The sequence below is a fragment of the Lepisosteus platostomus genome, chromosome 25 (assembly GCF_059453375.1).
Source record: "Lepisosteus platostomus isolate fLepPlt1 chromosome 25, fLepPlt1.hap1, whole genome shotgun sequence".
Lineage (NCBI taxonomy): Eukaryota > Metazoa > Chordata > Actinopteri > Semionotiformes > Lepisosteidae > Lepisosteus > Lepisosteus platostomus.
The window spans coordinates 8,478,681-8,493,167 of record NC_142635.1 but is presented as its reverse complement, the minus strand read 5'-3'; the positions used below and the strand labels follow the sequence as shown (position 1 = coordinate 8,493,167).

The following is a 14,487-nucleotide window of genomic DNA, read 5'->3' as shown; positions in this document are numbered from 1 at the left end:
TTTGATTTTTTTTCTTTAAATAAAGAAAAGCCGTCCTGTAGCCTCTTAACTGAACGATTCCATCTGTCTTATGCCAATATGCATGTTTACCTCCAGCACTCTCACATATCCATTTTCTGCACAGAGGTGAAGATGGGGTCTTGCCAAACTTGTCCCTTTCGTTCTCATTGACCCCAGAGAAATCAGATCAGCCACAATGAAATGCTGGTTCTTCTGCACCGCCAGAGTAGTCGGGGGGACAGGGTGGGCTCTGCTGGGGAGAAGGCAGCGCGCAGGTGGTAAGTGGGGACTGTTGTAGAGCTGTTTCCTGAGCTTGGCTCCATGACTGAGCTGTGTTGGGAAACTCCTGCACCCGTGAGTAAAGTGTTTTTACATGATTAAACGTTGGGTAGCACTAGAGCACTGTGCAGTTTAAACATACCGTAACACCACTAGATTTGAATTCTTTCATTTACACAGCCTAACAATGTTTGTTATTTTATTGTATTGCTGCACGGAAGATGTAAGTGATGTGTTACCAGAAATATTAAATCTGCATGACCTAAGGTGGGTAAGGGGATGAGGTCATCTATCAATGTAGTGGGTCTTCTTCCAGGATCTCTGACCTGACCTCTGACAGTGTCTGGCCAGTGCTTTGACAATGTTGTCTGTCTGGGTCTCTCAGTCCTCCTCTGTCCTACCTCTGGCCTGTCACCAATTTAATGAAGTCCTGTGCCTGCTCGCAGTGTCTCTCAACCAAGGGTCCTGCAACAAACTCACCTGACTCCAGTGCAGCCACAAGAGGGAAACATGCAGGCTTCACACAGAAAGACATCTCCAGGACAGAATTGAACCCTGTACCAGGGAGCAGCAAAGCAGCACTGCTAACTGCCCCAAGAAAGGTGACACTCTTCACAAACTATAAACACGATTTTACAGGCCTGCTGGATTATAGCTCTCCAGCTGAAAGGTCTGCCATCTGATTTTTATTGAAAAAAGGCACCAAGATTATGAAGCTGCACATTGGCCTTTTCAAATCTAGGTTTTTTAATTGTGTAAAACATTGTTTAATTTGAAGCAATCCTACTGGCATTATGAGTGGAAATATTTTGATATGACTTAGAATATAGCATGCAACTTTATGAATGCAGCAGTTACCCCCCAATAAGACTGCATATAGCATCACGCTGAAAGAGTGCGATTTACTTTTTACTATATGAGAACATGATGAAACTTATAATATTTTTAAACATTTTTATTTTTTCCTCAGAATAACATTTTTTCTTGCTCTGGGGTCCGCTTAAAGCCACTCAGTTTCACAAGGCATTAGATTTACAGTGATTCCAATGTTTCTATTTTTTTTTTTAATACTGTAACTGTCCGCGTGTAGCTCAAATAAGATCAAATTCGGGCCGTGTTCACCGGCCAGGTGGCGTAGCGGGCAAAGTCAGTGTTGCAGCTATTGAAAACCAGGCTCTAAGCCCTGTGGCTTAGAGTAGCCTAGAGCCCCCCCGGCACCTCTTCGCTCAGAGCGGGTTCGAATCCGACCCGGGTACGGTCCGATCACGCTCCACCGGCGAAGTGCGTTTTCCAGCAGCCGGGTCTGCACCGGGCCGGTATTTTTAGGGGGTGGCCATTCTAGGTCACACCCCTAAGAATGGGGAACATTGCACGGGATTAAAGTACTAAAAGGGGTTTACAAAAAGGGGACGAAAGACGTAATTGCAGAAATTGGCGGCGTTTTACGTCACTGTCACCTGGCGTAAATTCCCCACGAGTGCGGCTCTCTTCCCCTTCCACGCGTGGGTCTGATTCAAGATGGCGGCGCCGGCAGTTTGCGAGGTAGTGTTTCTCTTTTTAAACAGTTAAAAATATTATTTTTCTGCCCCAAACTGGCTAGAATCCGGTGTTTTTGTTTTTGAGGTTTCATTCAGGTACGAGACTTTTCAGAAAGATGTCCTTTTATTGAATGAACAGTGCATTTCTGCGCTGTTTGAACGGGGGTGAAGTTTCTCTCGGCAAGGAGAGGAGTTGAAACCATTGTCTTAGCCGAACCTTGTTGAATACTAATGCATTTTTATTGGTGTTGTTTTGCAGAACTTTTGTCTCCCATCCAGTTGCTGCAACAGAGACCTGAAGGTGTTGGGACCAGTTAATGATAATTTATTTGGCATTCTTGGGCATTGTTCGGAATTGTCGGCGTGGTGCGATTTTCAAATACAAAATGGTAAGAAAAGCAGCCATTTTCCTGCAGGTAGTTGTCAGGAAAATGGCCATTTGTGTAGCTGCTGCACTGATATTTATTTTATTATAGGTCAATTCTGATTAGTGCTTACTCATGAATGTTTCTCATCAACAGGGGGTCTCCTTTGAAAGGCGCATGCTAGTGTCGTGTGTGGACACACATTCCAAGGTGTACATCTGCAGTGCCTGTCTTGCAGCGTGCCGTGGTCACTGTCTGGAGGGATTCGGTTCTCTCTCCCAGATCCCGGACAAGCACGTGCCTGTTTGCTGATCACTGAAATCTACGTGTTCAGCGGAGCTTTCGTCTGGTGAGTAGGGCCTTCATGGCTTTGACTGTCTGGTTCTCATCCTGCACGTCAGTTGGGTTTACAAGAGCAGCAGGAGAACATGCACTGTCCTGCTGGCATGTTGTCACTTCAGGATGAGTCTGCATGAAGGCCAGGTAGTGAGGACCCAGGACATGGGCATGTAGCACCGTGCAGCCAGGGTGCCATCAAGCAGTACAAGAGGAGTTTGATAGCAGCTAAACTGTCACACTCGGGCCTCATGGTGTTTGTCTGTGATGTCTTGGTGGGTTAGAAAATGATGTTGAACAGAAATTACTGTAGAACAGTAGAAGACAGTGAACAATCTGGCCTCCACATACCAGTGACAGGAAGGCATTGTCTTGATGTATAAGGCATATGGGTTAATTTGTGCTTTTCTTTCTTGATCTTCACTAGGCTTGTTATTCCACAGGGCAGATCACCACGTCGTGACCTGACCAGCGCTCTCCATGAACAGGTGAGTTAGGGCTCACATTATATTAAATCATGTATTCTGTATCATTAGTCATTATTCATGATATTGATGCATATTTAATGAAAGTGTTTCTTTTGATGCTTAGTATAATAAATACTGCACTAACAATCTAAACTTCATTCTTGAATGAGTGGCACTCCAGGTGTAAAGGGACTTCACGCCAGCCACAGTAGTGCAAAGTGGAGTACAGATGTGTTTAGGCCCATCCATGTTATTACCACTTCATCCAATTCAGGGTCGAGGTAGAGCTGCTGGAGTCTGTATCGGCAAAAAATGGGCTCAAGGCAGGGTACACCCTGGACAGGACTCCAGTCCATCACAGGGCACATTCACACTCACAGCCACACGTAGGGCATATTTCCCTAGAAGCCAGTTACCCTACCAGCATGCTTTTGGACTGTGGGAGGAACACGGAGGGAACCCAGATGAGCACAGGGATAAGGTACAAACTCCATGCCGATAGCACCCCAGGTCCGGGTGTGCACAGGCAGTGATGATTAAATATCCTCAATATTGCACTTGGCTGTAGCCACCTGAATTGGTCTGGACTCATCTTGCCATGAATCAGTGACTTGCCTGTGCACCATTGTTTCTCTTCTTACCTGCCAAATGCATCACTTTGTGACACTGCTTCATGTCCATGTGAAATCATGTTGGTATTTTTAGAAGCAGCTCTTTATTGACACATTCTGAAGAAAAGCATCATATTCATTGGCTGTAATACAGAGCAACAGTCTTTGCATTACAGTCCATGAGAACAGTCTCCATGTAAAAACAGCTCTTGAAACGTTTTGTCTAAGACTTGCATTCTAAATGGCATGTGTTGTCTTCTCCCTTAGATAAGGAGAGCCAGTACTTGGTGAACACGACTGCTGCAAGTCCAGTTATAGTTTTGCCATGACCTGCCTGTTGCTGAAGCCTCGCTCCAGCGGGATTCGCTCTGTTTCCACAGCCGGTAAGTGTTGTCATTGTGCTCTTGGTTTGCTTAGAAGCAGCTCTTTCTTGAAACCAGGCATACGTTTTGTGTTTTTGGTTTTAGAAATAGCAGGACCCCCAAAAGCTATATTGCTCTTAAGAAATAATTGAAGGTGAAGAAATGAACATTACTGCTATTACATAGAATTTTATGGTGTATCTGTACTGAGATGAGGTTGTGTTCTGCCATCCAGTCAGACCACAATATGCATTTATTATGGGAAATAATTGAAGAGAAACAGACGCTTGAAGTGGTTTTGTAGCCACGTGTTTATTTCTTTTAGTGTAATGTTTTGAAGTTTTCACTTGTTTAAGAGGAAACAATGTTTCCTTGGGTGAGGGCATGAGGACTCTTTCAACTTGGGAACAAGCAGGTATGATATGGAGGTCATTGGCTTCATTTTCCCTGTTTACTTTTGCCTCTCAAGGTGCAGAAAGTGTTGAGCAGCCCACCCCTGAAGCTTGATTCACCACGAAGAGAAGCAAAGTGTTTCCAAGGACCTTCTAAGCCAGGTAAGACATTAGTTTTTTGCTGTAAGTGTGTGGAATAATGTCGGTATAGTCTTCCTGGGCTGGAAGTTCTCGGTTTGGTTCTGTCGAAAAAGAAACCTGTAGCTCCTGTAGAATCCCAAAGCTCTTGCCAGACTGATTCTTCAGTTTGTGTGGCGAAAGAGAGAGGCCTCTGTGACAGCTGTCACCCCGCTGTATCGTTCACACGTCTCTGAGGGATTTCTGTGTCGAACCTGGTCAGATTAGCTGGATCTAAGAGATGCTTTCTTGATCCATAGGCAGTGTCTCCAACAGCAACCCGCGCAGTCTTTGTGAAACTAATTTTTCTTGTAGTAAATAAAGGGTCGCTGCAGGAATCCTACAGTACATTATTCAACTCGTACTTCAGAACATTCAGGCTCTCCGGTCATTTTACGTCGTCAGGGCTTTTTTACATCTTTCAACACCTTACAGTGGCTATCAAAGGTATTCACCCCCCATCTGGGGCTTTTCTTCTGGCTGTCAGAATCTGCATGACCATCCCCCAGTACTGCTGTTGTATGCAAATAGGGAGTTTTTGTATAGAAGTGTGGTGCTGATTTTTTTTTTGCACTGAGGTTATTATTGTATTGATTGTGCAGGTTAGACTCGGGATGGCTGGGAATTACCTGAACATTTAGGTAAGGTCGGTATTTGACCACCCAAAACTTATAAAAAAGCTGCCTTTGAGCTGCCACATTGTTTTAACAGGATGGTTCCCAGCCTTCATGACAAAGTGCTCTTAGTTATGGTGGCACGTTTCTTGCCTAGTTTTTATGTGCGTTTCCAAACAGCCTGCTTGTTAACAGTTGAGGACTACAGACTCATTTTAAGTGTCTTAGGAAAAGAGCTTTGTGCTTGCCCAGAGTTTTACCTTTGATGCGAACTGTATTTTGTTGGAAATGCATATCCAATATGTGTCACGTAGTAATCTTCTAGCTTGCTCAAGTTTTAAATTGTGCCAGTAATGAATGGGGCTTTTTGAAAGTGTTGAGTTGCCTGGCGTAGCCATCTCTGCTGGTGAAAAAGCCATTTATTGACAAGTAAGCAAAATAATTTGACTAGCCAGTTTAAGATTTGTATTACTCTTCTCCCCTCATTCTGTCAAATGTGTAGTCAACAGGCGTTTTTCACTTCAATGCTGTGTGAAAGCAGGAAAATGTCATTTTCTCGCACTTTATGGGGTGTCACTAATGTTAGTCTTTTTCCTGTCTCATTTTAGACGGTGCCGAAGACTCGAGGAGCCTTGTTGCCAGGGGAACACGCCCGAGTCTGTCTTTGGTGTTTTAATAAACAAAAGTGCTTGATTTCCTTATGGTGTTGTGGATGCTTATTTTTGGGGCCGCCTCTCTGCTTTGTGTTCCAGGTCTGCCCGCTGGGAGTTGGTGGGTGTGGGGCTTAGGCACAGCTCCTCCCCAAACAGGGAGATAGCCAAAATTGGAGCTGGTTTCAGGGGGACACAGGTGGGGGGGAGGGAGGAGGGCAGGATTGGGTGGGGTCTGGCTCCTCCCCAAACAGGGAGATAGCCAAAATTTGAGCCCGTTCCTGGGGGGAAACAGGTGAGGGTTAGCTGGGGAAGGGCTGGCTCCTCCCCAAACAGGGAGATAGCCAAAATTTGAGCCCGTTCCTGGGGGGAAACAGGTGGGGAGTAGCTAGGGTGGGAGATGGGGAAGGGCTGGCTCCTCCCCAAACAGGGAGATAGCCAAAATTTGAGCCCGTTCCTGGGGGAAACAGGTGGGGAGTAGCTAGGGTGGGAGATGGGGAAGGGCTGGCTCCTCCCCAAACAGGGAGATAGCCAAAATTTGGGCCCGTTCCTGGGGGAAACAGGTGAGGGTTAGCTGGGGAAGGGCTGGCTCCTCCCCAAACAGGGAGATAGCCAAAATTTGAGCCCGTTCCTGGGGGAAACAGGTGGGGAGTAGCTAGGGTGGGAGATGGGGAAGGGCTGGCTCCTCCCCAAACAGGGAGATAGCCAAAATTGGGGCCCGTTCCTGGGAGGACATAGGTGAGGGTTAGCTAGGGCTTGTTTCCCCCAGGAACGGGCTCCAATTTTGGCTATCTCCCTGTTTGGGGAGGAGCCAGCCCTTCCCCATCTCCCACCCTCTGCCCCAGCTAACCCTCACCTGTTTCCCCCCAGGAACGGGCCCAAATTTTGGCTATCTCCCTGTTTGGGGAGGAGCTGTGCCTAAGCCCCACCCAGCCCCTGAGAAACCAGCTCCAGTTTTGGCTATCTCCCTCCCTCTGCCCCAGCTAACCCCCACCTATGTCCCCTCAGGAACGGGCCCAAAATTATGGTCTTGTTGGGAGGAGCTGTGCCAAAGAGCCTGTAACCAATGAAGAGGCAACAAGTGGAGCATACCATAGTTTATTGAGTACAGTGCAAAAGGAACACAGACAGCAACAGGAGCAGAACCATCTCTGGGACATGGGTGGATTGAGGTTTCGGCAGCGGAGCCATGGGGGGACAGTCCTAGATGAGAAAAAATAACCATGTTAACAATTGCACAAAAAAAATCACAATGATCAAATATTACTGAAAATAATCCCATCAGCTGAAACAGAATGGCTTCTCCACAGCAGCAAATGGAAACTGGGTTGAGTGGCACCAGACAACAGGTATAGTCTGTTCAACAGTGTCTCATAAAACAAACGGTTTCAAGAGAAAGGGGTACACAGCTCTACAATTGGCATGCAGACCAAGAAGCAAAGCCCCACTCAGAAGCCTGGAGGTGTGACGCAATGGGGTTACTGCCATGGCTAGTTAATCTACTGGTGATGCACAGAATAAAAGCAAAAGCTAAAATAGCCGACACTGCAACAGCTACATTTCAAGAAGCTGATCTACAGTTAGTGGACAAAACTGGAAACACCTGGGCAAAAGGGCTCATGCATGAAGCAGATTGGCATGCTTGTCTTGTAGAAAAAGATATTTACAACGACCAAGGCTGCAAGAAGAAACTGCAGCACATTTGAAAGTGGGGTGATGGTTAGGGCAGGTTCTGCAGCAGCTGCAGTAAGACAGCTCAACTTGCTCATGTTTCACAATCAATGGTACCTAAAGCATGGAAGTCCATGGGAAAGACCTCATCAACAAAGGATGGAAGCACATACTCCAAGGACTATGGTATCCATGCATCAATTGTAGGTGCAAGGCAAACAGAGCATGTGTGGTCAACCAGTAGTTTGATGAGCATCACACTGATGTTATCCATCTGTCATGACCTTCTCGGTCACCGCATTTAGGGCCAATCGATAAATTAAGGGATATTCTGGAACAACAACCCAGACAACGTTTTCCACATCCAGCGTTGATTTGATTTTCTCACGGAAAGATGGCACCACACCCCTCCTGCAGAATCACACATGCTCGGGGACTCTGCCACATTGCGTACAGATCATATGGACTGCACATTTTGGACAAATGCCCCCTTAAGTGACAGAACATTGGTGTTTCCAATTTTTTTTATCCACTACCTATACATTCTATAATAAACACAGACAACACTTACCGGCTGTGGAAACAGAGTGAATCCCGCTGGAGTGAGGTTTAACCGAGAGGCAGGCTTGGAAAACTGGACTTGCAGCAGTCATGCTGGCCAAGTACTGGCTCTCTGGATCTAAGGAAGAATAAAACAAATGTCATTTCAAATACACCCCTTAGACAAAAAGTTCCCAACGTTTACACTTCAGATTGCACAGTTGAGATTTACTGTTGCTCTCCATTAGAGTCAATGGATAAAATGCTTTCTCTTCATTTCTCCATACAAGCTACTTCTAAAAATACACACGTAACTTCATATTTACTGTCCATGAAGCGGTCTCATTAAGTGATAAATTTGGCAGGTGAGAAGAGAAACAGATTCACAGCAAGATGAGTCCATACCAATTCAGTTGGCTACAACCAAGTGCCAGGATCCATATAGTTGATTTCACAGAACTTGGATTCAGTCCCGGAACAGAGGTGCTGTCTGCATGGAGCTTGTATGTTCTCTCCAGGTTCACATGGGTTTACTACGGGTGCTCCTATTTACTCACACAGTCTGAAAACATACTGGTTGATTGCCTGGACAAAGAGTTGAGCATGTATGCGTGTGTGTGCCCTTGATGGACTGGAGTCCATTTCAGGGTAAACCCTGAGTTGCCAATATGTGCTCCAGCTCCACCTCGACCCTGAATTGGAAGAAGTGGTAAGAAAATGGGTGTCATTTAAAACACCCCCACAAATGAACTCATATGCCCTACATAATCAAGAGAACTCCTTTCTGTCATTAGTATGCGAGAGGCCTGACTGGCACAATATAAAGCACAATGTTTTCAAGAAAAGAGGTGCACAGCTCCCCCAATGGTCTGAAGGCCCCAAAGTAAAAATGCTCACAAATTAAAATTAAAGGTGAAACAGGTTTTGTTTTGGTGCTGTTCTGCTCAGGCAGCAGGGTTTTTTTCATTAGCAAGTTAAATCAATAGTTTTAGTGGAGCACCTTTGCCCTGCTCAACCAAATCTAGAATCTGAACCATCCAGACCACATGGCAAAGCCCCACTCAACACACCGGAGGTGTGATGCAATGGGGTTACTGCCACAGCTAGATATACTACTGGTGATGCACACAATAAAATCAAAAGCTAAAATAGCTAAAAATGAAACAGCTTCATTTTAAGAAGCTAATCTACAGGTAGTGGACAAAACGATGGAAACATCTGGGTAAATGAGGGACACCTAGAATATTGTAAGCAAAGGCTTCCATACAACAATGGCTCACGCATTAAACAAATAAGCATGCTCAAGATCACCAGAAAGGCCTGGTTGCCTACATTTATGGCTACCATGACTGAAGGAGACATTGTAATGACTTCCGGAGATTGTAGTGACTTTGAAAGTGAGATGATTGTCAGGGCATGTTCTGCAGGAGCGTCAATGAATAAGACAGTTCATCTTGCCGGTGTTTCACAAGCGAACCCAGAACATGTGTGGTTGGGTCACCCAATAGTTTGCTGTAGACCACACAGTTTGTTCAAATGCCATCTTAAGTGACAGAACATTGGTATTTCCGTTTTGTGGTCCATTACCCATACATCTTACATCAAAACAAGAGCACAATGACAACACTTACCTGCTGTGGAAACAGAGTGATTCCCGCTGGAGTGAGGCTTCAGCAACAGGCAGGTTGTAGCAAAACTGGACTTGCAGCAGTTGTGTTCATCAAGTACCGTCTCTCTTTGTCTAAGGGAGAAGACAACACATGCCCTTTAGAATGCAAGTCTTACACAAAATGTTTCAAGAGCTGTTTTCCCCAATTCACATGTACTGTTGCTCTGCATTACAGTCAAAGAACACAAAGCTTTTTCTTCAGTTTTCCCTAAAGAATGCTTCAATAAAGAGCTACTACAAAAAATGACAACATGACTTTACATGCACATGTATGGAGCAGTATCACAAAGTGATGAATCTGTCAGGTGAGAGGAGAAACAATGGTGCACAGGCAAGTCACTAATTCACAGCAAGATGATTCCATATCAGTTCAGTTGGCTACAATCAAGTGCTGCAATATACAGGATTTAATCACATCTGCCTAAACACAGGCCTGCACAGCAGCACAGTGATTAATACTACTGCCTCACCTGGGGAACTGGATTCAGTCCCAGATCTCAGATGCTAACTGCATGAAGCTTGTGTTTTCTCCCCATGTTCTTGTGGGTTTCCTTCCAAAGTCCAAAGATATACTGGTAGGTTAACTGGCTTCCAGTAAACTGGCCCTAGGTGTGAGTGTGAATGTGCCCGGTGATGGACTGGAGTCCTGTCCAGGGTGTACCCTGCCTTGAGCCCATTTCTTGCCGATACAGGCTCCAGCTCCCCTGCGATCCTGAATTGGAAGAACGGGTAAGAAAATGGATGGGGCCTCAACACACCTGTACCTCACTTTCCACTACTATGACTTGGCTTTACGTTCCATTACACCTGGAGTGCTACTCACTCAAGAATGAAGTTCAAAATGTTCACATTAGTATTTGTTATACTCAGCATCAAAATAAACACCATTCGTGGAAGTTTTTATGTAATGTACACAAACTTTAGATGTTGCACGAATGTCAAGGTCTAATAACATGATCATTAATGTCGGGAATGACTGGTACATAAGCCTTCACTTACCTCTTCATCAAAAGTGCTGATCAGGTCATGAGGTTGTGATCCGTCGTGTTGCATATTAAGCCTGGTGAAGATCAAGAAAGAAAAACACAAGTGAACCCAAATGCCCTAGATATGAAGACAATCCCTTTGTGTCATTAGTATGTTGTAGGTCTGATTGTCATAACACTATTTTCTATTGACTTGTGGACTTCAGTAATTTCTGTTAAAAAACTTACCAGTACTGCCCGATTACAAAGGATACTTACACATCTTTTTCCCTCCATCACTATTTTTATTGCAAAATCACATGCTCAAACATTTTAAAAAATGATAAAGCACTTGTCAGCAACACCTGTTCACCACTGAAGTGACTCGGTCACATTTACTGGATAAAAAGCCTACTCTGTTTACGGATCAAAAGTCAGGCAGTGAACCTGGAAGAAAGGTACACAAATTAAGACTAAAAAGCATTCTGAGCAAGGTAAAGATAAAAGTGATTAAAAATGCATAGATATGGAAAAGGGTACAAAAATATCCAAGAGTTTGGATATCCCAGGGATATCCTGGGTCCTCACTACCTGGCCTTCATGCAGACTCATCCTGAAGTGACAACATGCCAGCAGGACAGTGCATGTTCTCCTGCTGCTCTTGTAAACCCAGCTGACGTGCAGGATGAGAACCAGACAGTCAAAGCCATGAAGGCCCTACTCACCAGACGAAAGCTCAGCTGAACAAGTAGATTTCAGTGATCAGCAAACAGGCACGTGCTTGTCTGGGATCTGGGAGAGAGAACCGAATCCCTCCAGACAGTGACCACGGCACGCTGCAAGACAGGCACTGCAGATGTGCAGCTTGGAATGTGTGTCCAAACACGACACTAGCATGTGCCTTTCAAAGGAGACCCCCTGTTGATGAGAAACATTCATCAGCAAAATGAAATGACTTATGTCTAGTCTGCCCAGTACACCTGCTACACTGATTGCCATTTTCCTGATAACTACCCGCAGCAAAGTGACAGTTATCCAGCGTTTCTTTTGATGCTCAGTACTATTTACAATTCTAAAGGTTTTTTTGTGCAATGTGTAAATATAGTCTGATTTGTCCTCATATGTAGTGCTAGCACAGACCATTTGGGATTTATCGAAAGCCAAAACTTACCCCGTCTACAGATCCAATGGAAAACACCACACCTCTATCTATACTGGATTCGGAACAGAAAAAAGAAGAATAGTTCAAAGTTCTAAAAATGACTGGTTTCAACAGCTTCACGTCTCGGTTCCTGCCACTGGATAGGAAACAGAAGTTCTGCAAAATAACACTAATAAAAAAGACTAATGTATTCAACAAAGTTCAGCTACAGAACATGGTTTCAACTCCTTCCCAACTGAAAAACATTACAACAATTTCACCCTTTTATTCCTCAACCGTTAGTTAACCACGTGAAGTATATTTAATGGAGTTCAAGAAGGATATTTTCTTACCATTTTATTTCATTTTACTTAAAACCCCACCATCACCAAACACACGCCGGCAATTCCGAACAATGTCCAACAATGACAAAGAAATAATCATTAACTGGTTCCAACAGCTTCAGGTCTCGGTTGCAGCAAATGGATGGGAGACAGAAGTTCTGCAAAACCACACCAATAAAAATGCATTAGTATTCAACAAGGTTTGGCTAAGAAAATGGTTTCAACTCCTCTCCTTGCCGAGAGAAACTTCACCCCCGTTCAAACAGCGCAGAAATGCACTGTTCATTCAATAAAAGGACATCTTTCTGAATAGTCTCGTACCTGAATGAAACCTCAAAAACAAAAACACCGGATTCTAGACAGTTTGGGGCAGAAAAATAATATTTTTAACTGTTTAAAAAGAGAAACACTACCTCGCAAACTGCCGGCGCCGCCATCTTGAATCAGACCCACGCGTGGAAGGGGAAGAGAGCCGCACTCGTGGGGAATTTACGCCAGGTGACAGTGACGTAAAACGCCGCCAATATCTGCAATTACGTCATTCGTCCCCTTTTTGTAAACCCCTTTTAGTACTTTAATCCCGTGCAATGTTCCCCATTCTTAGGGGTGTGACCTAGAATGGCCACCCCCCTAAAAATACCGGCCCGGTGCAGACCCGGCTGCTGGAAAACGCACTTCGCCGGTGGAGCGTGATCGGACCGTACCCGGGTTGGATTCGAACCCGCTCTGAGCGAAGAGGTGCCGGGGGGGCTCTAGGCTACTCTAAGTCACAGGGTTTAGAGCCTGGTTTTCAATAGCTGCAACACTGACTTTGCCCGCTACGCCACCTGGCCGGTGAACACGGCCCGAATTTGATCTTATTTGAACTACACGCGGACATTTATTAAATAAAAATAAAAAAGAAACATTGGAATTACTGTTAATCTAATGCTTTATGAAACTGAGTGGCTTTAAGCGGACCCCAGAGCAAGAAAAAATGTTGTAATTCTGAGGAAAAGTTTCATCATGTTCTCATATAGTAAAAAGTAAATCGCACTCTTTCAGCGTGATGCTATATGCAGTCTTATTCGGGGGTTACTGCTGCATTCATAAAGTTGCACGCTAGGTTGTTAGTCTTGTATCAAAATATTTCCACTCATAATGCCAGTTGGATTTACAGAATTAAAAAGCCTAGATTTGAAAGGGCAAATTCACAGCTTCATAATTGTGGTGCCTTTTTCAATAAAAAACATGTTTGAAGTGGAGAACCATAATCCAACAGGCCTTTAAAATCGTGTTTATAGTTTGTGAAGAGTGTCACCTTTCTTGGGGCAGTTAGCACTGCTGCTTTGCTGCTCCCTGGTACAGGGTTCAATTCTGTCCTGGAGATGTCTTTCTGTGTGAAGTCTGCATGTTTCCCTCTTGTGGCTGCACTGGAGTCAGGTGAGTTTGTTGCAGGCACCCTGGCTGAGAGACACTGCGAGCAGGCACAGGACTTCATTAAATTGGTGACCGGTCAGAGACAGGACAGAGGAGGACTGAGAGACCCAGACAGACAACATTGTCAAAGCACTGGCCAGACACTGTCAGAGGTCAGGTCAGAGAACCTGGAAGAAGACCCACTACATTGATAGATGACCTCATCCCCTTACCCACCTTAGGTCATGCAGCTTCGGGAGGATTGCTGGTAAACAGGAAATGTATATTAGATGACGTAGTTCAAGTAGGGAGCTGCGACAGCATGCGTAGGCTGCAAAGGAACAAGTTCAGGTTTACTTCATGCTGAAAAGAGAAGAAGAGAAACACAACATTTCGGCTGTGGAGCCTTCTTTGGGTGCCTTGAAAACTCTCACCATATAAGATTTAATATTTCTGGTAACACATCACTTACATCTTCCGTGCAGCAATACAATAAAATGACAAACATTGTTAGGCTGTGTAAATGAAAGAATTCAAATCTAGTGGTGTTACGGTATGTTTAAACTGCACAGTGCTCTAGTGCTACCCAACGTTTAATCATGTAAAAACACTTTACTCACGGGTGCAGGAGTTTCCCAACACAGCTCAGTCATGATGCCAAGCTCAGGAAACAGCTCTACAACAGTCCCCACTTACCACCTGCGCGCTGCCTTCTCCCCAGCAGAGCCCACCCTGCCCCCCCCCCGACTATCCAAGAGGCCTAGAGGACAGGTCGTCCGGCTCTTACCCGGCGGCGGCCTGCTCCCCAATCAGCTCAGAGGCCCCCAGACGCCGTCCTCAGCCCCCAGTGCTTTTACAAACAGCAGCAGGACAGGAACGGTCTTTCTTTTTTAAATAATAATAAACTTTATATTATATAGTGCCTTTACAGGTGGCTTATCAAAGCACTTTAGAGAATGAAAGTGTTT

The 14,487-nt window shown here is 44.9% G+C and overlaps 2 long non-coding RNA genes across 10 annotated transcripts in view; one reads left to right on the top strand and one right to left on the bottom strand.

Annotated features, from left to right (window-relative positions):
- Positions 1 to 1,343: 1,343 nt before the first annotated feature.
- LOC148641030 (uncharacterized) lies at positions 1,344 to 5,842 on the top strand. Of its 2 annotated transcripts, XR_015930169.1 has the most exons (8): positions 1,344 to 1,821; positions 2,077 to 2,206; positions 2,339 to 2,531; positions 2,946 to 3,006; positions 3,391 to 3,466; positions 3,864 to 3,979; positions 4,428 to 4,512; positions 5,750 to 5,842. It is a non-coding gene; the product is annotated as an uncharacterized LOC148641030 (long non-coding RNA). The 2 variants fall into 2 exon arrangements; XR_015930168.1 differs by lacking the exon at positions 3,391 to 3,466 and having other exon boundaries at positions 1,348 to 1,821.
- Positions 5,843 to 6,873: 1,031 nt separating this feature from the next.
- Positions 6,874 to 14,487, bottom strand: part of LOC148641028 (uncharacterized) — a 32,755-nt gene continuing 25,141 nt past the window's right edge. Inside the window, exons 1-8 of one of the 8 annotated variants that reach the window (XR_015930159.1) lie at positions 12,131 to 13,415; positions 11,808 to 11,850; positions 11,002 to 11,554; positions 10,671 to 10,731; positions 10,142 to 10,383; positions 9,625 to 9,743; positions 8,034 to 8,133; positions 6,874 to 6,994 (exon numbers count right to left, since the gene is read on the bottom strand). This is a non-coding gene — a long non-coding RNA (uncharacterized LOC148641028). The other 7 variants (XR_015930157.1, XR_015930158.1, XR_015930162.1 and 4 more) reach the window with 7 other exon arrangements.